At 37.8% G+C, this 15,221-nt stretch overlaps 1 long non-coding RNA gene across 1 annotated transcript; it reads right to left on the bottom strand.

Annotated features, from left to right (window-relative positions):
* Positions 1–2,651: 2,651 nt before the first annotated feature.
* On the bottom strand, positions 2,652–14,278 carry LOC109495627. The gene is made up of 3 exons (XR_002151165.3): positions 14,157–14,278; positions 13,757–13,891; positions 2,652–2,901 (listed from the first exon to the last, which is right to left on the bottom strand). It is a non-coding gene; the product is annotated as an uncharacterized LOC109495627 (long non-coding RNA).
* Positions 14,279–15,221: the final 943 nt, after the last annotated feature.

Here is a 15,221-nt window from a genome sequence, read left to right as displayed (position 1 = left end):
ACTCAGATGATTTTATAACAATAACATGCCAACCTCACTTCCCTAGAAACATGCAAGTCTCCCCACTGATCAGTGGACGAGTATCTACTTTCCTTCTAGGCTGAGGCAGGAGTTCCACTTTGGGTTCACTTCACATATCCCTTCACCAAACACCAGTGCCTCTTTACAGAAAAGCCACCAATAGAAAATCTGAATGTACTATGCTCCAAAACCTCAGTAGAGGATATCTCATGGGGATGTGGGAGCAGACACCGTCCACCACTTTCTTGAGAAGTGTTGACAGGAAAAGGGCCTGTGCAGTTTACCCTGAAGGAGCAGGGCAACAACAGCTAACCTAGACTGAGTGCTCATTATGGGCCAGCTACATCCTAACCTTCGTACGTCCATTAGGTCACTTAATTCTCACAGTTCTCAAGTAGGTACTCTTATCTCCATTATACTGATGAAGAATCTATGGCTTAGGGAGGCTAAGTCACTTAGGTATGTTCCCACTAACTCTTATGAGGAAGACAACTTAATTTTCCCAGGGGAAAGTTGAGGGCACAGAAACCTTCTGGAAGCTCACATGCTGTAGTTGTGAAGGGCAACAGCCACAGCTTCAGAAAGTAAGTACGTCCTCTGGTAGGGACAAAGGCTCTTGGCATAAACTCTGTATGTAGCTTTGCTATGTGTATATATATATAATATATGTGTAGGTATATAATATACATATTTATATATGTATATATGTAAGTGTATAATACATATAATAAATTTTATAAATATATGTATTTTCTGCATGTCAAGTAGCTTTTCCATATATATACATATATATATATATATTATTTTTTTTTAGAAATACACTTTTTTTTCTTTTTTGTCTGTGTGGCAAGTCTTCCATTGCCCAGACCAACTTCCTAAGAAGTGGCACACTTATTTGGTACACCCAGAGAGAAAGTGGCATGGTGAGTAAAAGTCCATGAAGCTTATAGGTAATGTTAACATTCCTTCATATCTTTTGGTAATTGAACCAATGGTGTGGGGTGTTGCTTCTGAAATACTCTGTTTTTTCATAGTATCCTATTTTCTGTAAACTGAAAGTAGGACATATGAATAGCTAAGTTCATCTTGCTATAGGACCAGGGAGAGTCCCTCATAGGTATAGATTTTAGACAAAATGTTGGCTTTCTCACCCCAGTTCCTGACTGTCAGTATAGCCAACTGAATGGCTGTGGCCAGATGAGATTCCTCAAGACTGAGCCTAGAGTGGGCATTTCCTGTGGGAGGCAAAGGGGGAAGCTGGGAGCCAAAGGGATGAACTAGAAATTCAGAGTCAAGCTAGGACCAAATTATAAGATAGGATATATATACAGACAGGCCTACAGAGATAAAATAGAGGTCAAGGTGATTAAGTTGGAGTTGGACCTGGTGAAGAGTGCCAGAGGTCAGGAAATGCAAGGGCTGAGAATTCTCAGGCAATTCTCTTGAATTCAGGCTGGAATCTGCGGCTGACCCATATAAACTGACATGTGCATACTTAGGGTATGTGCTGCAGCCTTCTAAGTGTTGACAATTACTACCCCATACTGCACCTGAGCATACTTCACACATTCCTCAAACCTTGAAAGAGCCACAGAGATCCACCCTAATTCTTTACTTTCTGTCAGTGAAGAAGAACCAGTTAGGGGAAGGAGTCTATTCCTGGGAAGTCTCTTCTGTTCCCTGTGCTTCCCTGAGTAATGTAATGGGAGATCACATAAGACATTCCAGCTCTGGTCCCCCTTCCATCAAGCAGAATAATAATAATAATAATAAGAGCTTGAATAGATAAAATTGTTATATGCCAGGCTCATTCTGGGTGAACAAAAACATCTTCCTAGAAGCCTTCTGGACTCAGATCTTCAAACGTATCTATAACTTCTGTGCTTGGGCATTGATTGAATTGATCATTCTACATCTTAGCTTCTAAGCCCTAACTTCCTGTTCATTTATTTCAGCAGTGACTGACCCTTGGGCTTTGTATTTACCTTGCTCTGTTGGGATCTCTCTCCTAGTGGTATTTGGTATTTATGACAGCTCTCCACCCCATTGCTTGCTTCATGAAATACAGTTTCAGCCATTTCTTTCTTAAGATCTCCTTTGTCCCCCACTCTCTCTTCTCTTTTTCCTCAAAATTCTTCCTGATATTTTACCTTTGTATTTCTATCTTGGTGTCAACAGAAGTAATCAGTGCAGAAAGAGCACAATTACAGTACCTGTAAGTATTTGGCACTGTGGTGAACTCAGAAGCAAATAAAGATGCCTCAAAGAACTGGCACCTAATGGAAGACGTAAGAAATGTGAAGTATATTATATCCCTGTGGTTGAAAAAATACAATCTAAGATGAGTGGTCATTGCTGGTAATGTTCTAAAACTCCACAAGATGAGGGGCACTGGGAGGCTTAGTCAGTTGAGTATCTGATTCTTGATTTCAGCTCAGGTCATGATCCCAGGGTCATGGGATCAAGCCTGGTGTTGGGCTCCACACTGAGCATGGAGCCTGCTTAAGATTCTCTCTAGTCCCTCTGCCCCTCTCCCCTGATCATGCTCTCCTCTCTCTCTCTCTCTAAAATAAAAAAAATAAATAAATATTAACATCCACAAGATGAAAGTAGCTTCTCAGAAAGTAGTGTCTCATTCCAAATTAAATTAAACTTAGCAAGCACATTTATTGATTATTTACTACATGAAAAGTATTCTTTCATGTAATACCTTTACATCAAAGTAATGTACAGGAAGCAAATGATCAGCAATCTGTGGTTTCCATCCTCCAAGAGCTGGCCAACCATGGAGGGGACAGTCATCCATCCACACGCTTCACATTCTAGACCAGTGCTTCCAGTAGGAGTTTAATGCAATCCACATATGAAACTTTAAATTTTCTAGTAGTCAGATCAAAAAAAGTAAAAAGAGGTATAAATTAATTTCAATAATGCTTTATTTATCTAATATATTTCTAATATTATCATTTCAATATGCAATCAATAGGAAATTATTGAGTATTTTCCATTCCTTTTGTCATACTAAGTTTTTGAAATCTGATGTGTATTCTGCAGGTACACCACATCTCAATGCAGATGCAAAATTTTCCTCGAAATAACTTGATCTGTGGTTGAGTTTCATAATATTTACAATGGAAAAAGTAGATTTATATACCCAAGTTGTTCTATCCAGACATGTTGAAGAGTTTTGCAATAACTGAGTCAACTGTCAAAATATCAATCCCTTTAATATCTCCATTCACATTTCTAAAACTAGTTCATCTTTTATAGAAGAATTTCTTTGACTTTAAAACAAATATATTTCAGGTTCAAAATCATGTTTGTCCAAGTTAAATAAACTCACTAACTCTTGTATGATTAGTATCAAATTCCAAAGGATTTTATATAAATTGAAAGTAACTCTAAGTTTATAAATATTAAACTATTATTCAAAATTTTCTTGCAGTTTATCCAGCTAATTTATGTAATGCTGCCAATCATGAATAAAACCTTATACATTTTGGTCCATATTAGAGAAAGTATACAAGTTATTAAGATTGATTTATATCACGAAAATGTTCAATTTCAACATAAATGCTTGCAGATTTATAGGTCTCATATAACTTTTCTCCCCCCTTAGAGCTTCAAATTTAGGTGTTCCTTGAGAAACATGATGGTGAGAAATCATAAGTCAGTAACACACTGACATTTTCATCTTTGATCACTAAATATTTAGCAAGCATTACTTCTGTTTCCAAAAAATTTAGTTAATCGCACAATAAATCTTTATAAAACTCTTCTACTATTCAACCAAAATGAAAAGAACACAAAGTTATTAAATTTATTGTCTCCTACTTCTTTCACCATTTCATAAACCAACAATGATTCATGTTCATTTGCACATATATACTGAAAAATTTTAACTGTATCCATGATACTTCATACTGTGCTTCTGAAAACTAGGCACAAGTATTTTCAATATATATTAAAAAGGAACAAAAAAATGAGTTTCTCATTAGCAATTTTTTAAATTTGAATCAGTTGATCTTTGATGTTGTTAGAAAGTTCTCGTATGCTATGAAAAATTATTTGGTGGCTTTAACTAGAGATATTTCGCTTTTTGTAAAATACATGTTTTAGTCTTTTCTTCATAATTTTCTAACAAGATTTCTAAAACACGTAACTTTTTATACCATCTCTCCATCTAAAAGTGTTCATGTGTGCAGGTGCACACAAGAATTCAAGTTGTTTTATAGCTGAACAATGTTACAAACTCAGATCTTGCTAAAAATCATTTAAGAATGTTTTGTTGGTCATTTAATCATGGTTTTCAGGCAATTAACTTCATTGATCTTCTTTTGACTATTGGTCAAATTTACTATTTATTTGTTGACCATGTCCATTTTCTTATCTTTAAAATGCTTTTTATGTGACAAATAGTTTTTTGGTTTTTTTTGGTTTTTGTAACAGCAAATTGCAATTCAGTGTGAAATTTGCAGCTTTCCTTCTTTCGATCTATCTTTTTTCTTTACTTTTCTGGGCATAGCACTAGCGTTTGCGTTTTCATTTGATTCTACATCAGTATTACGCCCTTGTTTTAAATTTAAAAATCCATCCATCCTTATTTTTTTAATCTGGAAAAATAATTGAATTGTATTATAATTACAATAATGTATTTCAATTTAGTTACCAGTTATAATTTACATAGGTACCACTATAACCCAAACTGCCTGCATAAAATATTCAGATAAATGCATTACATTACATTGGTGCTTAGAAAAAATATCATTCAGGGGCGCCTGGGTGGCTCTGTCGGTTAATCATCTGACTTCGGCTCAGGTCACGATCTCGCAGTTCGTGGGTTCCAGCCTCGTGTCGGGCTCTGTGCTGACAGCTAGCTCAGAGCCTGGAACCTATCTTTGGATTCTGTGTCTCCCTCTCTTTCTCTCTGTCCCTCCTGTGCTCTCTCTCTCTCTTTCTCTCTCTCAAAAATAAATAAAACATTAAAAAAATTAGAAAAAAATATCATTCAAATGGAATCAGTAGGTTGACACTGATTAGATCAGTGATGTGTTTATGTGTAATACTAGAAATGACACACAGGCCTAACACACACACTATACTATGGTAATAAAATCTGAGACAACACAGTGGTTAAAGTGAAATATGATCCTACCAAAACAATAAAGCTGTGCTTAATGGAGAAATATTTTACACTACTGCAGTTTTAAAATTAAAATTAAGCAAGTTTAAAATTTCAATTCCTCAGTTGTATTAGCCACATCTCAAGTGCTTAACAGCCACATGACTAGGTGGAAGGCAACCTCCATCAGATTCTCTACCTTTGTCTCCTCTCTTCTATCACTTTTTTTTTTTCCTTTCTCCCTTTCCCAGAGGAGAAAGAATTGTTAATCCAGTTGGGTTCCAAGTCATTGACTGAACCATATTTCCTAGTTGTTGTTTCTTCCATTTATTAGTGCCATGTAGATGGTTGGGTAAATTAAACCACAATCAGCCTTCTGGTATCTCTAATTCCTTCTTCTTTATAGCTAAGAATCTGCCTCTTCACAGCTGACTGGTCTTAACCTCTCTCTCTGTCTCTCTCTCTTCCCCTCCCTCCCTCCCTCCCACTCCTTCTATTCAACTAAGTGGGCACATTGGCTGAGGGCTTCCCTATTGGAAATATGTCCTGTCATGTTGCATTATCTTCTGTCTTTGTCATTCATACTGATATAGACTGAATGTTCATGCTCCCTCCCCAAATACATATGTTGAAATCTAATCCCCAATGTAAGGGTATTTGGAAGTGAGGCCATTGGAAAGATCATGAGGGTGGACCCCTCATGAATGGGATTAGTGCTCTTAGAGACAACAGAGAGCTCCCTCGTGACATGGGAGGACACAGTGAAAAAAGGCCATCTATAATCCAGGAAGCAGGTCTTCACCAGACATCAGATCTGCTGGCACCTTGATATTAGAACTTCCAACCTTCCCAAACTGTGAGAAATAAGTTGGGGCGCCTGGGTGGCACAGTCGGTTAAGCGTCCGATTTCAGCCAGGTCACGATCTCGCGGTCCGTGAGTTCGAGCCCCGCGTCAGGCTCTGGGCTGATGGCTCAGAGCCTGGAGCCTGTTTCCGATTCTGTGTCTCCCTCTCTCTGACCCTCCCCCATTCATGCTGTGTCTCTCTCTGTCCCAAAAATAAATAAACGTTGAAAAAAAAAAAAAACTGTGAGAAATAAGTTTCTGCTGTCATTCAGTCTAGAGTATTCTGTTATAGCAACCCCAAAACACTAAGACAGACATATTCCTAAGTGCATATCCTTGGCTTGGTGGCTTTGTCTCCAGCAACATGCCATTGACTAGAAGTTGGCAAGTCCCAAGATTTGGATTTAGGGAAAGGACAGATCTACAGTGGCCTTTAGGCTTGGCCACAGGACCCTACCTAGGTCATTAGGGCATGGCACTGGAGATAATTTTAGTCAGGACTCTCTGATGCAAATGAGTAAATCCAGTGGAAAGTAGCTTAGGGGAAGAAAAAGAATGTATTGCCTTATACAATCAAACTATGGAAGGGCAGGAATGTAGCTATTTTATCTTTGGGGGTGACTATAACTGGATAAATATGCCTTCTGGACTTTATTTGCCCCTGCTTTCCTCAGCAAATTGGCTTCTTTCTCTCAGACCAGCATCTTCTGTAAGCTAGAATCTGAACACCTGCATCTTTAAGCTTTCCCTCTGGAGAAAAAAAAAAAAAGAATCTCTTTCCTTAATTTGTATTCAAAAAAATCCCAAAAGGGCCCCAATGGCCTAATTTAGATAATCTGATCCCCTGGGAGAGTTGGAAGGGGAATTAGTTCCCAAAAAAACAGTAGGAGATGCTGTTAGGAGGAGAAGTGTGCCAGAGAGACAAAGAGATGTCTGTTGCCAGGAATTACAAACACTAGCCCAATTTCTAATAAGTCCATTTGTATTTCTTCCCTCTGTTTAAATACTTTAGTGACTTTAGGAGGGCAATGTGATTGGGCAAAGTCAAGATCTTTTTTCTGGAATCTTGAAATTAATATCAATATTTCATCCATGCTTCTAGTACAGCTCAATAAATGAATTCAAACTTCAGAATGCTTATTTAGAATGCTTCAGGAATGTGTATTGATGCGTATGACTTTTTAAAAAACACATTTTTTAAACACAATTTAAAAAAGCGGGGGGGGGGGGCGCGCCTGGGTGGCTCAGTTGGTTAGGTGACCAACTTCGGCTCAGGTCATGATCTCGTGGTCTGTGAGTTCGAGCCCCGTGTTGGACTCTGTGCTGACAGCTCGGAGCCTGGAGCCTGCTTTGGATTCTGTGTCTCCCCCTCTCTCTACCCCTCCCCTGCTCACACTCTGTGTCTTTCTCTCAATAATAAATAAACATTAAAAAATTTTAATAAAAAAACATAAAATGAATATGATCTGATTATTAGTGATTGAAGGCTTTTTCTGTTGTAAACTAAAAGACAAAAAAATAAATCTGGCTTACAAAAAAAAAAAATTGTGAGCTCGTGTAATTGAAAAGTCCAGGAGTAGTTTCACATTAGACATGACTACCTCCAGAGGCTCAAACAATGTTCCCAGGCTTCAGTCTCCTTCCATCTTATCTCTGCTTTGCTCTGTCTTGGCTCTTTTCACAGATGGATTCTACCCCCATGATGACAATAGTGCTGCCTGAAGCTCCAGACTTATATCCTATCTTCTTAGCAAGTCACAGTGGAAAGAGCCTGCATCATTTCCAAAAGTTCCAATAAACTTCCTAGAATTGGCTCTAATTGCCTCTAATGACCTAATTGCCTCTAATGAGCCTGGCAGGGGTGGCATCAACCTCACTAAAACCACCTGAACTCAGAGAAGGAACTATCAATTCCCTAGGGAAAGTCAGGGCACTTTTACCAGAAAAGGGGCCAGTAGTTTCTGGGAAAACAAAAATGATCAATCTCTGATACATAGATACTTTGAAAACTAAAAATAATAATCCTTAATTTCCCCATTCAAATATAACTATTGTTGGTATTTTGGCAAATTTACTCCCATTATTTTTCATATATATATATATATATATATATATATATATATATATATACATATATATATACATATATATATATTCCTATATAATTGTAATTATAATCTACTTAAAAATTTTTCTGCTTTTTCTCTCTTATCATTCTATAATACACATTTTCCATATCTTTCTATAATTTTCCTAACCATAATTTTAATGAATACATATAGATGAACTTGGATGTCAAGATTGCTTCCTTTGCTTCAAAAAATAAAAATAAACTTGCGATAAACATCATCATGCATATAGGTTTTTTCACTGCTTGGATTATTTAGAACAGTTGAATTTCCAGAAGTTGGTTATTGAATCAAAAAGTATACATATATTTAAGTTCTTTGTATATTTTCCCGTTTCCCAAAAAGGAATGTAAGTATTCATAAAGCTATCAACAATGAATAAGTATTATATATATATAAAATGTTGTAAATTCAAAGTACACTCCTAAAGATGGTGAAGGTAGCAGTTCCTTCAGGGGTAATAAAAATGCTTATGAAGAGGATTTTTTAACCTTTTATTCTATGTCAGTTTTTCATAAACCAGTCATATACTACTCAATTATGCAGTTGCACATTTGTTCTTTTTGGAAAAAAAAATTATGCTAATTGTACAAGAACACAAATTTAAAGGATATTATTTAAGAAAGTAATATCAGTAACATGGTATTGGATTATTAGACATTTGAACTAGTTCTCATTTCAATAATACCTTCTGCACAACATAGTTAATTGAGCATCTGGGCAAAAATTTGCCCACAAGAACATATATCACAATGTTGTTAATAACACCAACACAATGCAGAGTTTTAGGCATCTTTTAGGTGCCTCTTCTGAGTTTTAGGTGCCTTTCTCTACGAGTTTGCTAAACATCTCAAACCTGAATATTTTAAGGCATCTCAAACTTGTGCCCAACATAGAAATCATTCAGGAAATATCTGTTTGGTGAGTGAATGAATGAATGTTGACCAGTAAATCTACTTCACTTTCTATCATCCATTATGCTGAATAGCTTTTCATCTACCCAGTTACCCAAACTAGAAACCCCATCATCCTAGAGTCCATCTTCTTATGTACACTTTTACTTGATTAATCACGAAATTCTCTTGATTCTCTTCATCCTGTTGTCCCCACTCTCCAAGCCATTTCTATTGTCCTAGTTCACTCCATCATCATCTGTCACCTGGATTATTGATACAACCTCATTGGTCTCCTGCCTCTAGTCTCAGCCTTTCTTCACCCTCCTAACATAGTGAACTTTCTAGAATTCAGAGCCATCATGGTAGTCACTTTCCATGTCAAATTCCACAGTGGTGCACCATGCATACACAGGCTAAAAATCTAATATCATCTGACCCCTGACTATCTGCCTTTGGCCCACCACTTGCACTTCACACTGTAGCTCAACTAAACTGATTACATCCCTCTCAATCTGCACTAATCTTTCATATCTTTTTATTTTTGCATATGATTTGCATCTGCCTGCTCAGAATACTCTCTCTCTCTCTACTTTGTGAGTCTGATAGCAAATTTTTACTTTTTCTTCAAAACTCATGTTAAGAAAAAGTCCTTTGAAAATATTGAAGGGGAGGTCGGGTGAGGACAGGATCAGCTATATAATTCTGATGAACAGCTCTGAATAAAGGTGTTGGTTGAAGCTATCGGAGTGGAAGGATTCTCAGGAAAGCATGAAATGAGAGACAAACAGTGCTGGCCGTGTTAGAAGGCAGAGGAAGAAGAAAATCAAGAGGAGCATAGGTAGATGCAATCTTCCATAAACCAAAAGAGGGAAGAGTTTTAAGCAGAATGAGATAGTAAAAACTTTAGATGCAGCAGAAAAATGGAGTAGGATAATGGCCTCAAAGAATGCATTGGCTTTGATATTTAAGAGGCTTTCATGTAGTCTTAGAGCACCTTCAGTGGAAGATGGGGGCAAAATATGACCAATGTGGGCTAGTTGAAGAAGAAATGGAGTCGAAACTGTAGACTACACATTCCTTTTAAGGGCTGGAAGAAATAGATTGAAAGAGAGCCATTTGGTGGTGACTTGAGGAGTGGACAGAATAAAGGAAGGACTTTTTTTTTTAAAGAATGACTATTAGTAAGCAGAGAGAAAGCAGCAGGGGAGGAAGGGGTGATTAAGATACAGATCTGAGACCCAGGAATATCCCTAAAGAGACTAAATGGGATGGGACCAATGGACCAGAGGGTGGGCCTCTCATATAGGAGAAAAGCATCTTAGTCTCTAAGAATGTAAGAGAAGAGAAAATGCTGGGTGTGTTTGTCAACTTCCAAGATACTGAACAAGGCCTTGCTAACGTTTGCCAAACAATCAAAAGATAAGGAGATCCCTGAAAGGATTTCTACATACTTCACAATATTAGTCCTGGCCAATTTAAGCAAGGAGCGACAAGGGTTTAGTGATATAAGTGAATATGGAAAATGAATCTTTGTGAAGGAAATGGGGAAAGGTAGTGTTAGTTTGGAAATAATGTCATGAAGATGGCGAGGGAAAGAGGGGAGAATAATACACGTGGCTAACATAAACTGAGGACAGTGTGGTCTTTGCAGCCTGCCAGACAGACCTGGGAGGAATGTTGGCTCTGCCACATACTAGCTTTGATCTGAAACTAGTTTCTTAACCTTCTCTGAGCCTGAATTTCTTCTTCCAAAAATAGAGTTAAAAATGCTTGCCTCTTGGGATTGGAATGGGGATTGGAGATAATATATTTTAAAAGGTGCAAAATATTTACTTTTTCTCACCTTCCATTTCCTCATTTCCCGGAAATATCACCTAGAGATATTTATTAACTATATAATAAAAATCTTCATTAAGGTATGTGCTGGAGAAGCTTTTTTAAAAGACATATGCATAGATAAAATTTTTAAATGCACAAATAGATTAAGATGGTTTACTTAAACATAGTACAAAAAATTAATAGGGTGAGGCAAGAAGGGAGTGAAAAGTAGAACTTAGAGCTTGTGATTATAAAAGTATTAGAAACATTCTTTTAAAGATAGTGTTGGTAGAGAAATCAATCAGTAGATAGATGATGATAGATAGATAGATAGATAGATAATGACAGACAGATAGATATCATCCATAGGAAATAGTGTAGAGTGAGAAGAGAGAGCCACTTTTCTGGTGTATATCAACATTTTATGCTATATCATTTTATCATTATAAAGTAGGATCAAAAATTGATTCATCTCAGTATAAGCAAAAGAACATGGATTTGGGAAAAAGGCAACCATGGGTTTGAATATTCACTCTGTCTCAGACTATCTGGGTGATCTTGGACAAGTGAAAACTTCCTTAAAAGTCTCAGTATATTAGTTTCCTAGGCCATAAGAACATACCAAAAATTGGGTGGCATAAAAAGAACAGAAATTTATTGTCTCATAATTCTGGAGGCTAGAAGTTCAAAACTAAGATTTCAGCAGGGTCAAGCTTTCCTGAAGGCCCCAAGGAAAGATCTGTTCCAAGCCTTCTTCTAACTTTTAGTAGCCCCAGGTGTCCCTTGGCTTGTAGAAGCATCATTCCAATTGTCTGTCTTCATGTGGCATTATCCTTGTCTCTATGTCTTCACATAGTTGTCTTCTTATAAAGACATCAGTCATGTTGCATTAGGAGCCCACTCTACTCCAGTATGGCTTCAGCTTAACTTAAATCATTACAGCTGCAATAACCCTATTTTCAAATATAAAATTATATTCTAAGGTAACAAGGGTTAAGACTTCAACATATCATGGGGGGGGGGAGCATAATGCAAAGCATAGCATTTATTATCTTCATTCTTTAGGTGGGAATAAAAGTACCCTCCTTTCATTGTTATGAGAATCCTGTGTGAATATATATATTTTAAAAACCTAGCACAATATCTGGCACACAGTATATGAGAAAAGTAAAGAAGAATAAAAGCCAGATATCAAAATGATAACAACTTTGGTTGTTACCATTTGATTCCTTGTTATTTGCCAAGAGCTTTTGGTGGAGAGGTCTTACCAGGTTCTGTGATTCTTTAATATTGCATTCACAGGTGACCTTGATTCAATATTTACTAGACACTTACTATATATTTGGCATTGTACCAGGCACAAAGATACTTAGGGGGAGGGGACTTGAGGCCACTTCTGTGATTTTCTAAGGTTGTTTGTAATACAAAGCCAACTCCTTATCCCAAAGCAGCACTCAAATCTACAAATTATGATCTAGAAAAGGAGTCAGCAAACTATGAGCCATGGGCCCCAAATTTGAGCCCATGTGTTTGTAAATAAAGTTTTATTGAAAGACAGCCATGTCTATTTGTTTATGTATGGTCAATGGCTACTTTTGTGTTACTTTAGAGAGTTGAGTAGCTGTGACAGAGTTAGGCCCACAAAGCCTAAAATATTTAGTAATCTAATCCTTTATGTAAATGGTATATTTCTCAAAGTTCAGGCCTTGGCTGATACTCTTCTTGGTCCACAAGCCTATTAATTTTCGGAGCTTCAAGTTCATCTATAGTTTGGGCCTTGGCAACTTTGATTTTTCTGGTTTTGAGGCTCAAAACCTCGAGTTCATTCATTCATTTGATCATTCAAATGGATCCTTTGTGATGCAGTCTAAGCAAAAGAAAACCTGAAAAAGATGGTGTCCATATCTTCAAGGAATTTATAATCTGGGAAGGCAATCAAGTCTCTACACAAATGAGAATCACTAAAGGGAGTAGATAATAGCTATAGATAATGGCTTTAAAAGTGGTGAAGGCATGGAGAAGAGAGAAAGAGATAACTTTTATGATCACTATCCATCTAGTTGCTGATGCCACAAATCAGTCATCCTTGACTCTTCATCTTCAATTACCTGCCACTCCATCCAAGTTTTGTTAATTCTATGTCCAAAGTATCTCTCAAATCCATCTGTATCTCTTCATCCCCACTGCTACCATCCTAGTTCACATTACTGGATCAACACCAACCTACTAACTGATTTCCTTCCTTTAGTCTTGCCTTTCAATACATTCTCCACATCATCATCAGAGTGATCTTCGTAAATTTTAGATCTACTCATGACACCTTGCTACTTCAAAAAACTTTTGAAGGCATTTTGTTAGGATAAAGTGTAGTCCGTGTCTTATAGAGTTCTCCAGAAACTGATTTCTGGTTTCCTGTCCACCTCCATTTTTTTCTTGCTGGACTATCCCATGTTCCTCCCAAACTGGTGTTTGAGTGTTTGGAACTTACTGTGATCTCTCTCAACAGAAACATTCCCTCATACTGTTTCTCTTACTGGAGCTCTGTCCCCTCTTCTCTCTCCTCAGTTCCTTACCTCCTTTTGCCCAGCTAGCTCCTTCATTCTTCAGGTCTCACATCAAATGATGGTTCCTACAGGAACCTTCCCTAACTTACTAGTCTCGCAAGATTGTAGTAGTCCCTCCTTATCTCTGCAGGATACATTCCAAAACTCCTGGTGGATTCCTGAAGCCATAGGTAGTACTGGACCCTGTATATACTGTTTTTCCCCCCCAATACATGCATACCTATTGTAAAGTTCAATTTATAAATTAGTCACAGTAAGAATTTAACAACTCATAATAAATTAGAATAATTATAATAATATATCGTAATAAAATATATGAATATTATTCTCACTCTCAAAATATTTTTTTGCACTCTACTCACCCTTCTTCCTGTGGTGATGCACAAAGTGAGGTGAATGAGGTAGGCATTGTGACCTAGCATTAAGCTACTATGCCCTTCTGATGATAGGTCAGAAAGTGGATCATCTGCCTCTGGACTGTGGTTGAGAGCAGGTAACTGAAACCAAAAGTAAGGGGGGACTATTGTGCTTGATATTTACTGAGAGCCTCCAGCACTTTCCTTATGTAACAGCTACTCCCTTGTTTACTTCTCTCCTCTTGCTATAAGTACTGAAGTTGGGAAAAACATGTTCCCTCTACTCCTCACCCCATCTCCCCACACCCAGCTCACACCCAGCCCCCTCCCCACTCAGACTTGGCATCAACAGGCGCTCAATAAATGTTCCTTGGATGAAAGGGCAGGTAACTTTCCACTAGCTCACTTTTCTCTGTTGCAGACTGTAGATGGGTCTCAGTGCTGGGGAAAGAAGGGGAACGAGAGAGTGGGCGTGCCTTAGAGGAAGAAGATTCGAAGCCTGGTTGGCTGGGAGGCTTATCTGTCAGGACCAGGGGCGGGGCCAAGAACACTGTTTATTGGCTCCGTGGGGATGGGCGGAGTAGAAATGGCTGTCCTTGCTGGGCAGAGAGAGCCAGTGAGCTGGAATGAGAGAGGCCCAGCCTGCGGGGGCGGGCAGGGGCTGCACCTGGAGTGTAGCTAAGTGACATCCTCCTTGGGTGGCTCAGGTGGCAGGTGCAGAATAAGTTGTTAATTGGGAAGCCGAATTCGTGGAGTCAATGCAGGGACAGGAGGAAGATAATTCTTCATGAGCAGGGAGAAAGAAACCTTTCAGAAACCAGGACTCCATTATTACACTTAACTTTTCTTTCTCTGTTCCCTCATCCCACCCTGCCACATCATCTAGTCCTTGATTTATTCAGGAAACCTCCTAAACAACTTAGAAGCAGTCCACTGATGCCAAAGAATGATACACCACAGCTTGGATGTTAATGCTACCAGTTAGAGATGTATAGTTGATTATAATTTCTTCAAGTATTAGTTCGAACTAGGGTGATTTTTTTCACCCTTGCAGATGCACGAATACTGTTATTAATAAATGCAAAGTATATAGAAGCAAAAGTTGTGGGAGAGGAAGTATTAGATGAGTAACAATTACCCAGCATTTTATTTTCTTTGAAAGAACTAATGATACCTGCCTCCTCTTGCATTAGTTAGGTTGCTGTTTAAGATGCTTTTAAAATTGTCAAAATATATCTAAGATGAGGTCTCCACATCCTCAGTTGAAAATTGGGGAAACTAGAATAGTGTACCTTTGAAAAAAAGTACACCTAACCAAGATAATAAAATATGTAGGTGGATAGAAATCCAGCAGCTTTCTTCATAAGATTTTAAACCAGAACTGAAGAAAGACCATCTGCCATCTCATCTGTGTCCACCTTTTTAGAGTCGTCTCTGATTTATTCATTCTGCATTCTAGCCAGGCCAAACT

Source organism: Felis catus, chromosome F1 (genome assembly GCF_018350175.1).
Source record: "Felis catus isolate Fca126 chromosome F1, F.catus_Fca126_mat1.0, whole genome shotgun sequence".
Taxonomy (NCBI): Eukaryota; Metazoa; Chordata; class Mammalia; order Carnivora; family Felidae; genus Felis; species Felis catus.
The sequence above is the reverse complement of the archived record's forward strand: the minus strand, read 5'-3'. Positions and strand labels throughout refer to the sequence as shown.